This window comes from Chiloscyllium plagiosum, unplaced genomic scaffold (genome assembly GCF_037043375.1).
Source record: "Chiloscyllium plagiosum isolate Xiang-an unplaced genomic scaffold, Cpla_swu_hap1 HiC_scaffold_16, whole genome shotgun sequence".
Lineage (NCBI taxonomy): Eukaryota > Metazoa > Chordata > Chondrichthyes > Orectolobiformes > Hemiscylliidae > Chiloscyllium > Chiloscyllium plagiosum.
Window position 1 is genome coordinate 65,575,463 of NW_028270154.1, and position 15,502 is coordinate 65,590,964.

A 15,502-nucleotide genomic window follows, 5' to 3' on the forward strand; every position below is an offset into this window, starting at 1 on the left:
TTATTTTTCAATGATAGCACAATTGCAGAGTTCTGATTGGCAAAGGTACAGGATAGTAGGCTTCTACATGATGAATAAAATACTGGGATTTCTCTCTTTCTCTCTTTCCTGTTGAGATGGGAGCCTTTCTGATTAATCCTTCTCAGGCAATTCCTCAGGATTGAGGATTTCCTGCTATCCGACTTGCACAAATGGTTCTGAAATAGATTCATGCAACACAAAAAAGGCTTCTCAACCCATTGGGTCTGCACCAACATAACTATCACCAAAAGTGCTAATCCCAATTTACCGCACATGTCCCATTTCCTTGAATGTTATGATAGTTGAACTGCTCATCCAAATGTTTTTTTAAAGATTGTAAGGTTTCCGGCCTCCACTACCCTCCTAGGCAGTGCATTCCAGAATCCCACTACCTGCTGAATGAAAATGTTTTCTCTCAAATCCCCTCTGAATCTACTGGCTCTTACCCTGAAACTATGCCTGCTTGTGATGGCACTGACATGGCACTTAGCAACCTGTAATTTCCTGTTTGATCCCTACCAACCTTCTTGAAAAGTGGAACCACATTAGCCGTCCTCTGGTACATCCCCATAGCCAGACAGGAATTAAATGTTTGTGTCAAAGCCCTTGCATTTTCTTGCCTCACCTCCCACAACAGCCTGGACTGTAATTCATCTGGGCCATGGAATTTTAAGCCCGACAGAGCCTCCAATACCATTCCAATTTGTATGTCAAACTATGCAAGCTCCTCACAGTCCCTTTTCCTGAATTCCATACCCATATATTTCTTTTCCAGTGTGAAGACTGAAGAGAAGTATTCACTTAACACCTTTTCAAAATCCTGTGTCTTCACACACAGCCTGCCCCCTTTGGTATCTAATGGGCCTTACTCTTTCCCTAGTTAACCATTTCTCTTTAATGTATTTATAAGGTATCTTAGGATTCTCCTTAATCCTGTTCAGAAGTCTTATCTCATGCCCCCTTCTTACTCTTCTAATTATTTTCTTAAATTCCCTCCTGCACTACCTGTGTTTCTTCATGGCCGGAGCTGAATTGCTCCCTTTGGATTTGCTATAAGTCTTTCTCTTCTTCCTCATCCAATCCTGAACTGTCCTATACACCTAGGGTTCTCTGAACTTATTACTACTATATTTCAGTCTGAAGGGTACATGTTGGACATGTGCTCTCCACAATTCATTTTTGAATGCTCCCTATTGCTCCACTGTAGACTTACCCACAAGGAGCTGTTCCCAGTCAACTGTGACCAGATCCTGTTTTATTTTAATAAAAGCTGCTTTCCACCAATCCAAAGTAGATAAGCAGGAGGCTGCAAGAACACAGCAAGCCAGGCAGTATCAGGAGCTGGAGAAGATTGGAGAATGTTTTGGGTATAAACCTCATTCGTGAAGAAGGGTTATATCCGAAACTAATTTCTCCACTTCCTGATACTGCCTGGCTTGCTGTGTTCTTCCAGCCCTTGCTTGTCTACTTTGGATCCCAGAATCTGCAGTTTTTTTTGTCTCTTTCCTCCAATCCAAAGTCAACGTTTGCAGGCCCTTTTCTTTGTCCAGAACAAATTTGAACTGTATGGTGTTGTGGTTGTTATCGCTAAAATGTTTTCCATTGCTGCATAGAACACTTGTCCAACTTTTATCTCCAGTATGAGATCCAGCAATATGCCATCCCTTGTCGGGCCTTCTACATATTGATACAAAAATATCCCCTGGATACATTGCAAGAAATCCGCCCCTTGTAAACCCTTAACACGATGATTATCCCATATGATATTGAAAAATTTGAAATCCCCGAGTATAATTACCTGATCATTATACTTACACATCTCTGTGAATTGTTGACATATTTGATCCTCTATTTCCTGCTGACTCTTTGGGGCTGATAATACACTCCCAGTAAAGTGGCTTCCCCCTTAACATTCCTAAGTTCTACTCACAAAGCCTTGTTTGAGGAACATCTCTCCTTATTGCAATAATTGACTCCTTAATTAGGAGTGCTACACCACCACCATTTTTACACCCTCTTCTGTTTCGAGTAAAGATCCTATAACCTGGAATTTTGAGTTACCAGTTCCCTCAATCTTGTGATGACAACAACACCATATTTTCATTTGTCAATCCACACCATTAAATCATCAATCTTATGTATTATACTCCTAGCATTAAAGACCATCCAGCCTTTCCTTAATCTCTTGACACTCTATATAGCTGAACTCACTGTGACTTGGTTCCTTTTCTGTAGCATGGTGTGTCTGTGTTTCATTAATACTCTGTGTTGAAATAGCTGATACTTTGAATGATCTGCAAACTCTGCATTGGTCAGGTAGATGCTAAGTGATGTTAGAAGGGTTGTGCAGAAGGTGTTTTGGAGATTGTATGCTTAACTGTCCTCCTTAAATTTGCTTCTGACAATTCACCGCCATCTAGTTCTGGACTCCCCCCCACCCCAAAGAAAAGGCCTTACACAGAGATGTGTAAATATAATGATCAGGTAATTATACTCGGGGATTTCAAATTTTCCCAATATCATGTGGGATAATCATAGTGTTAAGGGTTTACAAGGGGCGGATTTCTTGCAATGTATCCAAGGGATGCTTATTTATCCTATCCATGCTGCTCATGATTTTATAAAATTCTCTAAGGTCACCCCTCAGACTCCGATGCTCCAGGAAAAACAGACGTGGCTTATTCAGCCTTTCCCTATAACTCAAATCCTCCAACTCTGGCAACATTCTTGTAAATCTTTTCTGAACTCTTTCAAGTTTTCCAACATCCTTCCAATAGAAAGGAGACTAGAATTGTATGCAATATTCCAAAAGTGGCCTGACCAATGTCCAATACAGTCGCAACATGAACGCCTAACTCCTATATTCAATGCTCTGACCAATAAAGAAAAGCATACCAAACGCCTTGTTCACTATCCTATCTAACTGCAAGTCTACTTTCAAGGAGCTATGAACCTGCACTCCAAGGTTGCTTTGTTCAGCAACACTCTCCAGGACCTTACCATTAAGTGTATAAGTCCTGCTCTTATTTATTTTTCCAAAATGCTGCACCTCGCATTTATCTAAATTAAACTCCATCTGCCACTCTTTAGTCCATTGGCCCATCTGATCAAGATCCTGTTGTACTCCCATTCTTTAATGTTCATTACACCTCCAATTTTGGTGTCATTTGAAACTTACTAACTATACCACCTATGTTCACATCCAATCATTTATATAAATGACGAAAAGTAGTGGACACAGCACTAATCCTTGTGCACTTCACTGGTCACAGGCCTCCAGTCTGAAAAACAACCCTCCACCACCACCCCCTGTCTTCTACCTTTGAGCCAGTTCTGTATCCAAATGGCTAGTTCTCCCTGTATTCCACATGATCTAACCTTGCTTAGCAGTCTCCCATGAGGAACCTTGTTGAACGCCTTATTGAAGTCCATATAGATCACGTCTACCGCATTGCTTTCATCAATCCTGTTTGTTGCTTCTTCAAAAAACTCAATCAAATATGTGAGACATGATTTCCCACACACAAAGCCATGTTCACTATCCCCAATCAGTCCTTGCCTTTCCAAATACATGTAAATCCTGTCCCTCAAGTTTCCCTCCAACAACTTGCCCACCACCGATGTCAGGCTCACTGGTCTATAGTTCCCTGGCTTTTCCTTACCATCTTTCTTAAACAGTGGCACCACATTAGACAACCTCCAGTCTTCTGGCACCTCACCTGTGACTATCAATGATACAAATATCTCAGCAAGGGGCCAATCAATCACTTCTCTAGCTTCCCACAGAGTTCTAGGGTACATCTGATCAGGTACTGGGGATTTATCCACTTTCATGCATTTCAAGGCATCCAGCACATCCTCCTATATAATATGGACATTTTTCAAGATGTCATCATCTATTTCCCCACATTCTATATCTTCCATGTCCTTCTCCACAGTACACATTGATGCAAAGTACTCATTTAGTATCTCCCCATCTCCTGTAGCTCCACACATTGGCTGCCTTGCTGATCTTGGAAGGGCCCCATTCTATCCCTAGTTACCCTCTTGTCCTTAATGTATTTATAAAACTCCTTTGGATTCTCCTTAACCCTACTTGACAAAGTTATCTCATGTCCCCTTTTTGCCCTCCTGATTTCCCTTTTAAGTATACTCCTACTACCTTTATAGTCTTTTAAGGATTCAATTGATCTCTCCTGTCTCTACCTGACATATGCTTCCTTCTTTTTCTTAAAACCTCAATTTCTTTAGTTATCCAGCATTCCCTATACCTATCAGCCTTTCCTTTCATCCTAACAGGAATATACTGCCTCTGGACTCTCGCTATGTCATTTTTGAAGGTTTCCCATTTTCCAGCCATCCCTTTATCTACAAACATCTGCTCCAAATCAGTTTTTGAAAGTTCTTGCCTAATACCATCAAAGTTAGCCTTCCTCCAATTTAGAACTTTAGCTTTTAGATCTGGTCTATCCTTTTCCATCACTATTTTAAAACTAATAGAATTATGGTCACTAGCCCCAACGTGTTCCCCCACTGACACCTAAGTCACTTGCCCTGCCTTATTTCCCAAGTTTAGGTTAAGTTTTACACCTTCTCTAGTAGGTACATCCATATACTGATTCAGAAAACTTTCTTGCACACAAATTCTTCTCCATCTAAATCCTTAATACTATGCCAGTCCCGGTCTATGCAAGTCTCTGTCAGTAGGTGGCTCAGGAAATGATATCATAGAACATAGAACATACAACAAAGAACAATACAGCGCAGAACAGGCCCTTCAGCCGTCAATGTTGCGCTGACCCATGAACTATTCTCAGCTTGTCCCCCTACACTATCCCATCATCATCCATGTGCTTATCTAAGGATTGTTTAAATCTCCCTAATGTGGCTGAGTTGACTACATTAGCAGATAGGGCATTCCACGCCCGTACCACTCTCTACATAAAGAATCTGCCTCTGACATCTGTCTTAAATCTATCACCTCTCAATTTGTAGTTATGCCCCCTCGTACACGCTGACGTCATCATCCTAGGAAAAAGACTTTGACTGTCTACCCTATCTAATCCTCTGGTCATCTTCTATGCCTCTATCAAATCCCCTCTTAGCTTTCTTCTTGCCAATGAGAACAGGTTCAAGTCTCAGCCTTTCCTCATAAGACCTTCCCTCCAGACCAGGCAACATCCTAGTAAATCGCCTCTGCACCTTTTCCAATGCTTCCACACCCTTCCCGAAATGTGGGGACCAGAACTGTACACGATATTCCAAGTGTGGCCACACCAGCGTTTTGTATAGTTGCAGCATGATATTGTCGCTCCGGAACTCAATCCCTCAATACAAATGAAACCTAACACACCAAATGCATTCTTAACAGCACTATCCACTTGGATGGCAACTTTCAAGGATCTATGCACATGGACTCCAAGATCCCTCTGCGCATCCACACTACCAAGAATCTTTCCATTGATCCAGTACTCTGCCTTCCTGTTATGCTTCCCAAAGTGCATCACCTCACACTTAGCTGCATTGAACTTCATTTGCCACCCCTCCACCTAATTCTGCAGTTTATCCAAGTCCCCCTGCAATTTGTAACATTCTTCCATACTGTCCACTACTCCACCGACTTTAGTGTCGTCTGCAAATTTACTTATCCATCCACCTTACATCCAAGTCATTTCTAAAAATGACAAACAGCAGTGATCCCAGAACAGATCCTTGTGGTACACCACTAGTAACCGGACTCCAGGCTGAATATTTTACATCAACCACCACTCGCTGCCTTCTTTCCAAAAGCCAGTTTCTAATCCAAACTGCTAAATCATCCTCAATTCCATGCCTCTGCATTTTCTCCAACAGCCTACCATGTGGAATCTTATCAAAGGCTTTACTGAAGTCCATGTATACCACGTCAACCTTCTCAAAAAACTCAATGATGTTTGTGAGACACGACCTGCCCTTGACGAAACCATGTTGACTATCTGAAATCAAATTGTTTGCTAGATGATTATAAATCTTATCTCTTATAATCCTTTCCAAAATCTTTCCTACAACGGAAGTAAGGCTCACTGGTCTATAATTACCTGGATCATCTCAACTGCCCTTCTTGAATAAGGGCACAACATTTGCAATCTTCCAGTCCTCTGGTACCAAACCTGTAGACAATGACAACTCAAATATCAAAGCCAAAGGCTCTGCTATCTCTTCCCTAGCTTCCCAGAGAATCCTTGGATAAATCCTATCCGGCCCAGGGGACTTGTCTACTTTCACTCCTTCTAGAATTGATAACACCTGTTCATAACTAACCTCGATCCTTTCTAGTCTAAAATCTTGTACCTCATTTTCTCCTCTACAATATTCTCCTTTTCCTGAGTGAAAACTGATGAGAAATATTCATTTAGCACCTCTCCAATCTCCACTCAACTTCCCACTTCTGTCTTTGATTGGCCCTATTCCTACCCTAATCATCCTTTTATTCCTCATATACCAATAGAAAATCTTAGGGCTCTCCTTTATTCTATTTGCTAAAGACTGCTTGTGTGTGTGGTGTGGAAGTGTTTGAGATAAAGTTGGGGAGTATTCCTGCTCCCTGCCGGCCTCCATTAGATTATATATGCTTTTTGAAGGGTCTTAACAGCAATATAACTGCAAGAATATATGAGGAAGTTTGGTTGTGTGGACTAGCGATCATGGGTCCAGAAGTGGATATTCTAAATTGACACACAGCAGGAGGTGCACTTTACACCTCCCCTACATGGCAACAATGAAGGGTGTTGGCACCATTGGATGATTTGAACTCTGCTCATGACCCCATTGGTTAAAGGCCATAGAAAGTTCTGGAAGGTCTGGGGTGAGAGGGAAAAAGACACACCTGGAAGCCACCCTCTCAGCGAAGACTCACAGCAGAACTCATGGCAGAAGACCATGTGGCAATCCAAGAAGACCCAGGAAAAGATCTGTCCTGACATGCAAGACTGATCCAGTCCTGTGTCAGAGAAGGAGGAGATTCTAACAGCCTAACTCAAGCACATGAATCGCTATGAGTAATATCTTTTCTGAGATGGATAGAGCCAACAGAGGGTAGGAGTTTAAAAATGCTCACATGGTGTTTTTAGTAGGAATATTTTGTTAATAAAATTGAGTTGAACCACAAACTGAATTTTATGTCCCTTTGCCTGCCTTACCAACAAGTGAGCTTGGGTGAATTGTTTTAACTATATAAACTGGTCAAAGTATCCAAAGTATGGACAATATTTGTTTCTTCTTCTCCATGTTTAACATCTGGATAGTGACATTTCTTTGAGAGAAAAAGACATGTTGTTCATCAATTAGTATTTGTCTCCCATATAAATAAAATTGTTTCATTGTAGCATTAACCTGTCCTTCCATATGGTCTAGAAAAGTGGTAAACCATTTTACATTCAATTTGGTGTCCGCCCCTGTTCAAAATCATAGGAATTGTGTTTTCACAATTTGCTGATTTGCTGATCTGTAAATAAATAACTTTAAGTACCTCTCAACAACCAGGCAATGCAGCAAAATTAATCAGTAAACTACCAGATCCATTTGACAGATTAGCAAATCAACAAATGTGGTAAACTATTTTACATTCAATTCCAGTACTGTTCAAAATCTTAGGAATTGTGTTTTCCACATTTGCCAATTTGCTGATTTGTCAAATGGATCTGATAACTTGAAATTCTCTGATGGAAAGATCAACACTGGTTAATTTTGCTGCATTGTCTGATTGTTGAGAGGCATTTGAAATTGTTGATTATTTTCTTGCTTTGGAAGATGGTTGTTAAAATTTTGATCTCCTTGTCCTGTATTTATTCTGTTACCTTGTTATATTATTTACTGAAAATTGTTGAAACTTCATGTTGTTAAGTTTGTTGCTGTAGAACTAAATCAGAAGTTGTTTAAGTTTCTACTGTTCTAAATTAAGTTTTTAATAATGATCATCTTCTTTTACCAGTGTGTTGTTCTCAAACAGGTGAATGAAGCTATTGCTTTTTTCAAGATCTTGAAAGATATCTAAAAAATCTGTATATGGAAATTTTCTCAAGATGGTGTCAATCAATAAGATTCAGTAACTTTTTGACTGTATCTAAGATGGCTGCTGTGATGTTGTTCTGCTTTTTTTATGTTTGAGGGTACTTTGCCCCAAATTCAATATATGTAATCTGATTCACATTTCCTTTTTGTCTCAGTAATTACTTTTAACAATTAAAATTGAGAAAACATCGTAATTACTGATAAAACTTGTATCTCTTGCTCAAAGTGTTGAAATAATAAAGATTTAACTAACATTACTCTTTGGGCTCTGAAATTTTGAATTCCTAGAAATAATTAATATTCCTAATTTTGATTTAACCCTTTTTCTGAAGAATTTACTTAACTTGCTTTTTGTTATATTTATCATTGATTAAATCTTCTAAAACTGCTCAAGCACTTGGGTCACTCAGTGGTTAGTCCTACTGCCTCATAGCGCCAGGAACCCTGTGTTTGATTCCAGCCTCAGGCAATTGTCTGTATGGAGTTTGCACATTCTCCCCGTGTCTGCGTGAGTTTCCTCCCACAATCCAGAGATGTGCAGGTTAAGTGAATTGGCTGTGCTAAATTGCCCATAGTTTTCAGGTATGTGTAGGTTAGGTGCCCTAGTCAGGGATAAATACTGGGTAGGGGAATGGGTCTGGGTGGGTTACTCTTCAGAGGGTTGGCATGGACTTGTTGGGCCGAAGGGTCTGTTTCCACACTGCAAGGATTCTATGATTCTAAGCATCATCTCTGCTTCCCAGACTAAATTTTCAGATTCTTTTTCTCTCAGGGATCAAATCTGCTTGTATGTCCAGCAATCAGATTCTATTTACAGATTCTCAGTTTGGATAGTGGACATTTTAACTGCCCTTACTACTTTTTTCATTTTCTCTTAAAAATTGTTTCCTCTATTACCAGTTGTAAAAGGTGTTTATTGGCTTACAGTTGATGTTTCTCTCTCAGTGATTTTTATTCAGCGATTTTTCTTTTCCTGCAATTGTTCAGTTCTATTGCTTTTCTGATAGCTAGCTGATGTTAAATTGTCCAATGATTTTTGAAAAAGTGACTTTTTGGAATCTACTCTTCTCTGTGATTTCAGATTTATTTATTGATCTTCAATGCTGCCACAACTTTTCAGGCATTAGATCCCATTGCTGTCACCAGCTTTTGTCCTTTGGTTTTATGGAGAAAATGAGGTCTGCAGATGCTGGAGATCAGAGCTGAAAATGTGTTGCTGGAAAAGCGCAGCAGGTCAGGCAGCATCCAGGGAACAGGAGAATCGACGTTTCGGGCATAAGCCCTTCTTCAGGAAGGAAAAAGGCTTATGCCCGAAATGTCGATTCTCCTGTTCCCTGGATGCTGCCTGACCTGCTGCGCTTTTCCAGCAACACATTTTCAGCTCCTTTGGTTTTATGCCTACCATAAAGACTTTAGGTTGAAGACAGACTGGTCAAAGAGAAGACAAGTGTAAGAACTGTCTGCTGGCTCAGCCTTCTTGAAAATACTGTTTTATCATATATTAAGACTAAATACATGGCAATCTGACATATACTAGACTCTAGTCTTATTATTACAATATCGAAAAACTTTTCCATAACTATCATTAATCTCATTGATCTACCCGATATGCTTCTCTGTACATGTTACTCTTTTCCTATCACATACACTAACTCAGTCACATTTTGCTATTTATACCCAGTGAGGAGCAGCTCCATGACAATGACACAACTTTTCTCTAGGGTCCTCAAGCTCTTAAACTTTAAGGAATAAAGCCCATGAATATTCTTTCATGCAGAACTGTTCAGAAAAACTGCTACTTTTAATTATATATGGCATTTGAGATAAACGCTTTTTAAATATGCTTTATTCAGACATTGAGGAGCCTAGGTGCTGCTATGACAGAAATAGAGTTTCCACAGACAGTGGATTGATGGAAATACCACAGGGAGCAATAGAAAGGAGTTTGAGGAATCAAAGGGACAGATCTAAATATAGTACAGAGAGTTGGATGGACATAATTAGAAAATTGCATGGGGAGTTGGAATGATAGCCCCAAGAGTGGGGCTGTTGTGGTCAAAAAAACTACTAATGCAGAATTAAGTCATTCAGTTCCTGTAGCCTGTTTCACTATTGTATATATCATTAGGTCTTTAACTTGCTTTTGTTATACACCCATGAAACCTATTTCAAACAAAAATCTACTTCTGGCTTGACAATTTCAACTGACCCAGCATTGTTAACAACTGGGAATGAATTACATCTTGCCTCTGCTCTTTGTTAAATGAAACACTTCCCAATTTTGCTCCTAAGTGGTCTAGAAATGTTTTTAAGATTACTACTCGGTTTTGGAATCCTGAACCAAAGAAAATAATGGCATTCTCTGAAATTCTAATAGAATCTTGAACTGAAGCTAATATTAGAGGAGTTCACCTGTATCTGGAATGCTTTTGACATTTGATTTTGTGTTACCACACATACACCGATACACACATACACATACACACATCCTTTCACCATGATCATGTCAAAAAAAAAAGCAATTAAATATATTTTAAAAAGAATTCTTCTCTCTTTTGAGGAATGACTAGCAGCAGATTTAGTGGCCAGATGGCTAAGGGCCCATTGGGAATAAAAGCATAATTTCCTCTGCAGTTTAATAACTAAACTTTCTACTGTACTGACATGAAAACATGCACGAATTATCTGTTTCATGAGGATTTACTCCATATCTACTGGAATTATTGTGATAGTTTGGTGATGACTAACTAGCAAAGTTACATCACATGGGATTCAGGGTTGGCTTGCCAATTGGATACATAATTGATTTAATGGTAGGAGACAGAGAGTGGTGGTGGAGAGTTGCTTTTCGGCCTGGAGGTGTTCCACAGGGATCGATTCTGGGTCCTCTTTTTTTTGACATTTATTTAAATGATTTGGATGAGAATTGAGAAGGCAAGGTTAGTAAGTTTGTGGACAACATCAAAATTGGTAGTATAGTAGACAGTGAAGAACGTTTTCTAAAATTAAAAAGGGATCTTAATCAAATGGGTCAATGGGTTGAAAAATGGCAGATGCAGTTCAATCTGACTAAAAGTGAGGTATTGAATTTTAGTACAACAGTTCTGAGCAAAAGTCACCAGATCCGAAACATTAACTTTGATTTCTCTTCACAGATTCGACCATACCTGCTGTTTCTTCTGCAACTTCTGTTTTTGTTTCTGATTTACAGCATCTGCAGTTCTTTTGAGTTTTATGAGGAATCTTGAGAACTTGTGGAAGTAATGCCAGTATAAAAGCAACACTCCAGACTAAAGCTTTCATCTCAGAGCTGGTGAGAGGCACAGAAATCACATTGTAGGCAAGTAAAAGAGTTAAAATACTACTTTTACATTACTACCTTTCACCCGATGTGGCCAGGAGCCCACATGGAGGCCACTAAATGGCTTAGTACTGTATTATTCCATAGGGTGGATTAACAGCAGCAGGACATAGCAAATCATTAACAGAAATCGCTGGAGAAATTCAACAGATCTGGCAGCATCCATGGAGAGAAAACAGAGGCAATGGCTTGAGTCCAGTGATACTTTGACAGAACTAACTCAGAATGTTAACTTTGCTTTCTCTTTTCACAGATGCTGTCAGACCTGCTGAGTTTCTTTAATAGCTGTTATTGTTTCAGACTTGCAGCTTCTGCAGTTCTTTATTTTATCTTATTGTTTGCCAAATCATTCACTTCCAAGTCATGGTCCTACCAATTGGCCCGTAACATCTAGCTTAATGCGTCAACAATTTTTCAACCCAAAGACAATTCCACAATGGAACATGCAGCCAAAGGATATAGATAAACTTTGATCACTTGAAATCTGTATGACCCAACTCTAAGATTATTTAAAATTTTTCATCACTAGAATTATCATCTTAGTAGGTTATGACTGATTTATCTAGAACATCTATATAAATGTTGGTGGAATATTGATATTAGTCTGTGATGAAGTCAGTTGCATAAAAATTCATGACCATGGACTCATCGATTCTTTGCCACTAGCCCTTCTTTGTGGCTGTGGTTGTGGCTGCTAAGGGTGCGAGAATTCAGTGAAAAATTCCTCACAGAAATTCACTTATCTCATATGTTGTTCCTTACAGAGGTTCAAGTCGGAGAATTGCTCCATGATTAGCTTGCACAGTTACAGCCTCTAATAAGAACCCTTTTTGCTTCTCTTCCAGTTATTTTTCTGCTCAGATTGATTTCTAATCACTCCCAATGCATGCTGTATTCAAAGGGAATTCTTTACTTGTACACCATGTTTGAGAGAAACTTATATGGGCCAAAGTCTTGAACTCAATGAAATGGCTTCAGCACTTTCCACTCCACTTCATACAGACATTTGCAATTTGCAACGGTTATAGAAACCACCTGCGCCTGCAGAATCAGAGGGTTGGGTTTTGCTTTTGCAGATGTGTGGGCATGCAAGAAGGCTGACAAAACAACTTCCCACTACCATGTCGTTTTGCAGAAAGTTGGTCTGTGTGAATTGAACCTAATCGATCCACTTCATTGTCCAAATAAATATTTCTTTCTTCCTCAGCTGGTATTTTGCCATCACTTGGGGCCCTTCATTCAGTGGAAAGATTTTCATGTAAACTCTCTTTATCTCTTAGCAGGCTATGGGAAAAGTTGCCCTTTGGGTTTCTTGATGATTCCCCCTTAAGTGACAATGATGTTACCTGCCTTGCTTCCTCAGCCAACTAATGACACACCCACATCTGCTGGTGCACTTCCTCAAGTGGATACCAGTCCTGCTGGTGCTTCTGAGACAACTGAGATGTTGGCCATCTGATTGGGCTGGCAGACCTTAGGATCAGTTGCCATCCTAAATAGCGACAATCTCAGAAACAGTAATTTAATTTGCACTCCTCTGTCCTGCTGTCCTCTGAACTGGGCCCACACAGCGCTCCACTCCCTGATTTACAGCCCTGGCAACAAGCCTATATAACATTCAGTGCATAATATCAGCTAGAAGAAATCAATCATCAAATAACCTGCAGGTAATTGAGGAGCCTTTTAACAGTATCATTGTCTGGGTTGTGGTAGCTATGTGGACGTTGTCCTGGATGCTTCTGATCACATGCATATTAATGCATAGCTAAGGGAGTATGCTGTAGGATTAAAGAGTGAGGAATGCACAGAGCAATGGCCTGTGCTAACCATGTGACAGTGGGATGACTACTATCTGAAAGTAATCTGAATACACTCAATATGTTTCCAAGCAAATACGCCAATGTTCTTAGACTGTAGAACTTGCACATTTTAAGGAAGGCAATATTGCCCATACCCATATGCATGGATTTACACACAGTATCAAATACCAAAATTGAAAATAAAAAATTGAAGAAGAAATTTTGTCTTCATGAGAAGAAGTATCACTCATGTCTGATTGAATCAGTTCTAACTTTCCCTGGCATTTTTGGTGAGAAAACAGTGATTAAATACAACACATTTACATTAGAATAGATTTTGTTGTGAAATCCAATCAGTGACGTGCTGTTATACAGCACAACCTATTGAGAACAGTATAATTCAGAATGTAGTTTGGATTTCTGTTCTCTGCCATACACGTGTAGACTCTGGAGACACTGAGCAACTAACTCCACAATAAGATGGCGGCTTTCACCATTACTGTCAGTCTAATGCTGGGTATTAACACCTGTCTAACGCAGTTGCTACTATATAGGACAAACATCTAAATTTGCTTGAAGAAGGAAAGATCTTTACCTTGAAATGATAGGTAGTAGCAGGACTAGAAGATGATCAGGAATTGCTTGTTTTATATTTGTCACTAGGGATTAAAATTACTTGCGTGGCTCTCTTTCATGAACAAAAGAAAGAGTAAATGTTTTGCCAAGTTGCGAATAACAAGATCTACACATTAAGTAAATTTTCCGCAGACAGGTTAAAGATACTGCTTCATCAATATATCAACAGTGTTCACTGCTCTACCTCACATGTTTCAAATAATGGAAAAAGGGACTAGCAAATGTTGTTTCATATAAAATCAGAATTCTTGGCTCCATTGCACCTGGCACCAGTACAAATCCCTCATTTCATTAAATGCCACACATGGTATTTATCATTCTCACACTTGATGTAACAAAATTTCAATTGCAATACAGCTCCAAGCTATTCACTTGAGATCATCACACCCACTCAGTTTGTGCCTACCTGGACAGGGAGGAAATAATTTATGTGGAGAAGTACCAGTTTATAATTGCCAGCTTTGTCTCAGCATGAAGGCTGAGTTTTGAGCAAACAGATGTACATAATCTACCTGACCTTTCAGTGATGTACTGTCAGAGTTCTGCTTTATTAGAACTGCTTTATTTGATCTTTTGGAACTTCTGTTCAGATGTTTGCAAAGGTTCTTAAGGAGTGACAGTGCTGCTGTCATCGACATTCCCCTATGAAATGGCATTCCTAAAATCAGACGACTGGACCCACTCATTTATTTATCATTTCTTGGATCTTGCGGAAATAAAAATTGGCTGCTGCAATTGTCTCCATAACAACAATGATCACATTTCAAAAATAATTCTTAGTTTGTAAAGAAGTTGGGATGCCCTAAGGACCTGAGAAAGTCTTATAGAAAGTTGTTCTTTGTTAAAATCAGGCAAAATTCCAATTTTGCATTAAAGCAACGCATTTGACTTAGGGGTCATTGGGAGAATAATGTTTCGTGGGGTACATCGAATCAGCCACTATTCTATTACATATTTCTGCAAGTCCTCATTTGTAGTGAAGAACTCAGAGTGTTCTGCACAAAAGGCCTCATAAAGGATTAAACATTTAACAGATTAAAAGCTTTTATCGATGAATGACAATACTTTATAGAAAACCTAGTCTGAAGGAAATGCTGGACAGGCCATACATTACCTTGCCACAGTGAATTCTTTCACAGCTCTGTGCATGAGACTGTAACAGGGAAGAGGTTATGACTACTTCCATTATTTGCAATGAGGGTAAGAAGATAATGAAAATATCTAACTTTAATTGAAACACAGAACTGACAAAAAGTACTGGATATATCTGAACACAAATCAAAACATGCAATTTTTATGACAATGGGAGAGAAATTGGACTTGCGACCAAACAAGCAGCAAGTTGATCAAATGATTGCTCCATGCTGGTCTGAATCCTGAGTCAAATTTGTCATTAGGCCTATTTGAATAATAGGAATGAGTTGTTTGTGACAAATAGGCACTCTTACCCAGCTAGGCGAAAGTGAGTACTGCAGATACTGGAGATTAGAGTCAAGAGTATGGTGCTGGAAAAACACAGAAGGCCAGACAGCACCTGAGGAGCAGGAAAATCGATGTTTCGGGTAAAAGCCCTTCATCAGGAATGAGGCTGGAAGCCTCGGGAGTGGAGAGATAAATGGGAGGGGGGTGGAGCTGG

The 15,502-nt window shown here is 39.5% G+C and overlaps 1 long non-coding RNA gene across 1 annotated transcript in view; it reads left to right on the plus strand.

Annotated features, from left to right (window-relative positions):
* LOC148147560 (uncharacterized) overlaps window positions 1-11,379 on the plus strand; it is a 42,129-nt gene extending 30,750 nt beyond the window's left edge. Inside the window, exon 4 of the long non-coding RNA XR_015759668.1 lies at window positions 11,282-11,379. This is a non-coding gene — a long non-coding RNA (uncharacterized LOC148147560). The remainder of the gene's footprint in view (window positions 1-11,281) is intronic.
* Window positions 11,380-15,502: the final 4,123 nt, after the last annotated feature.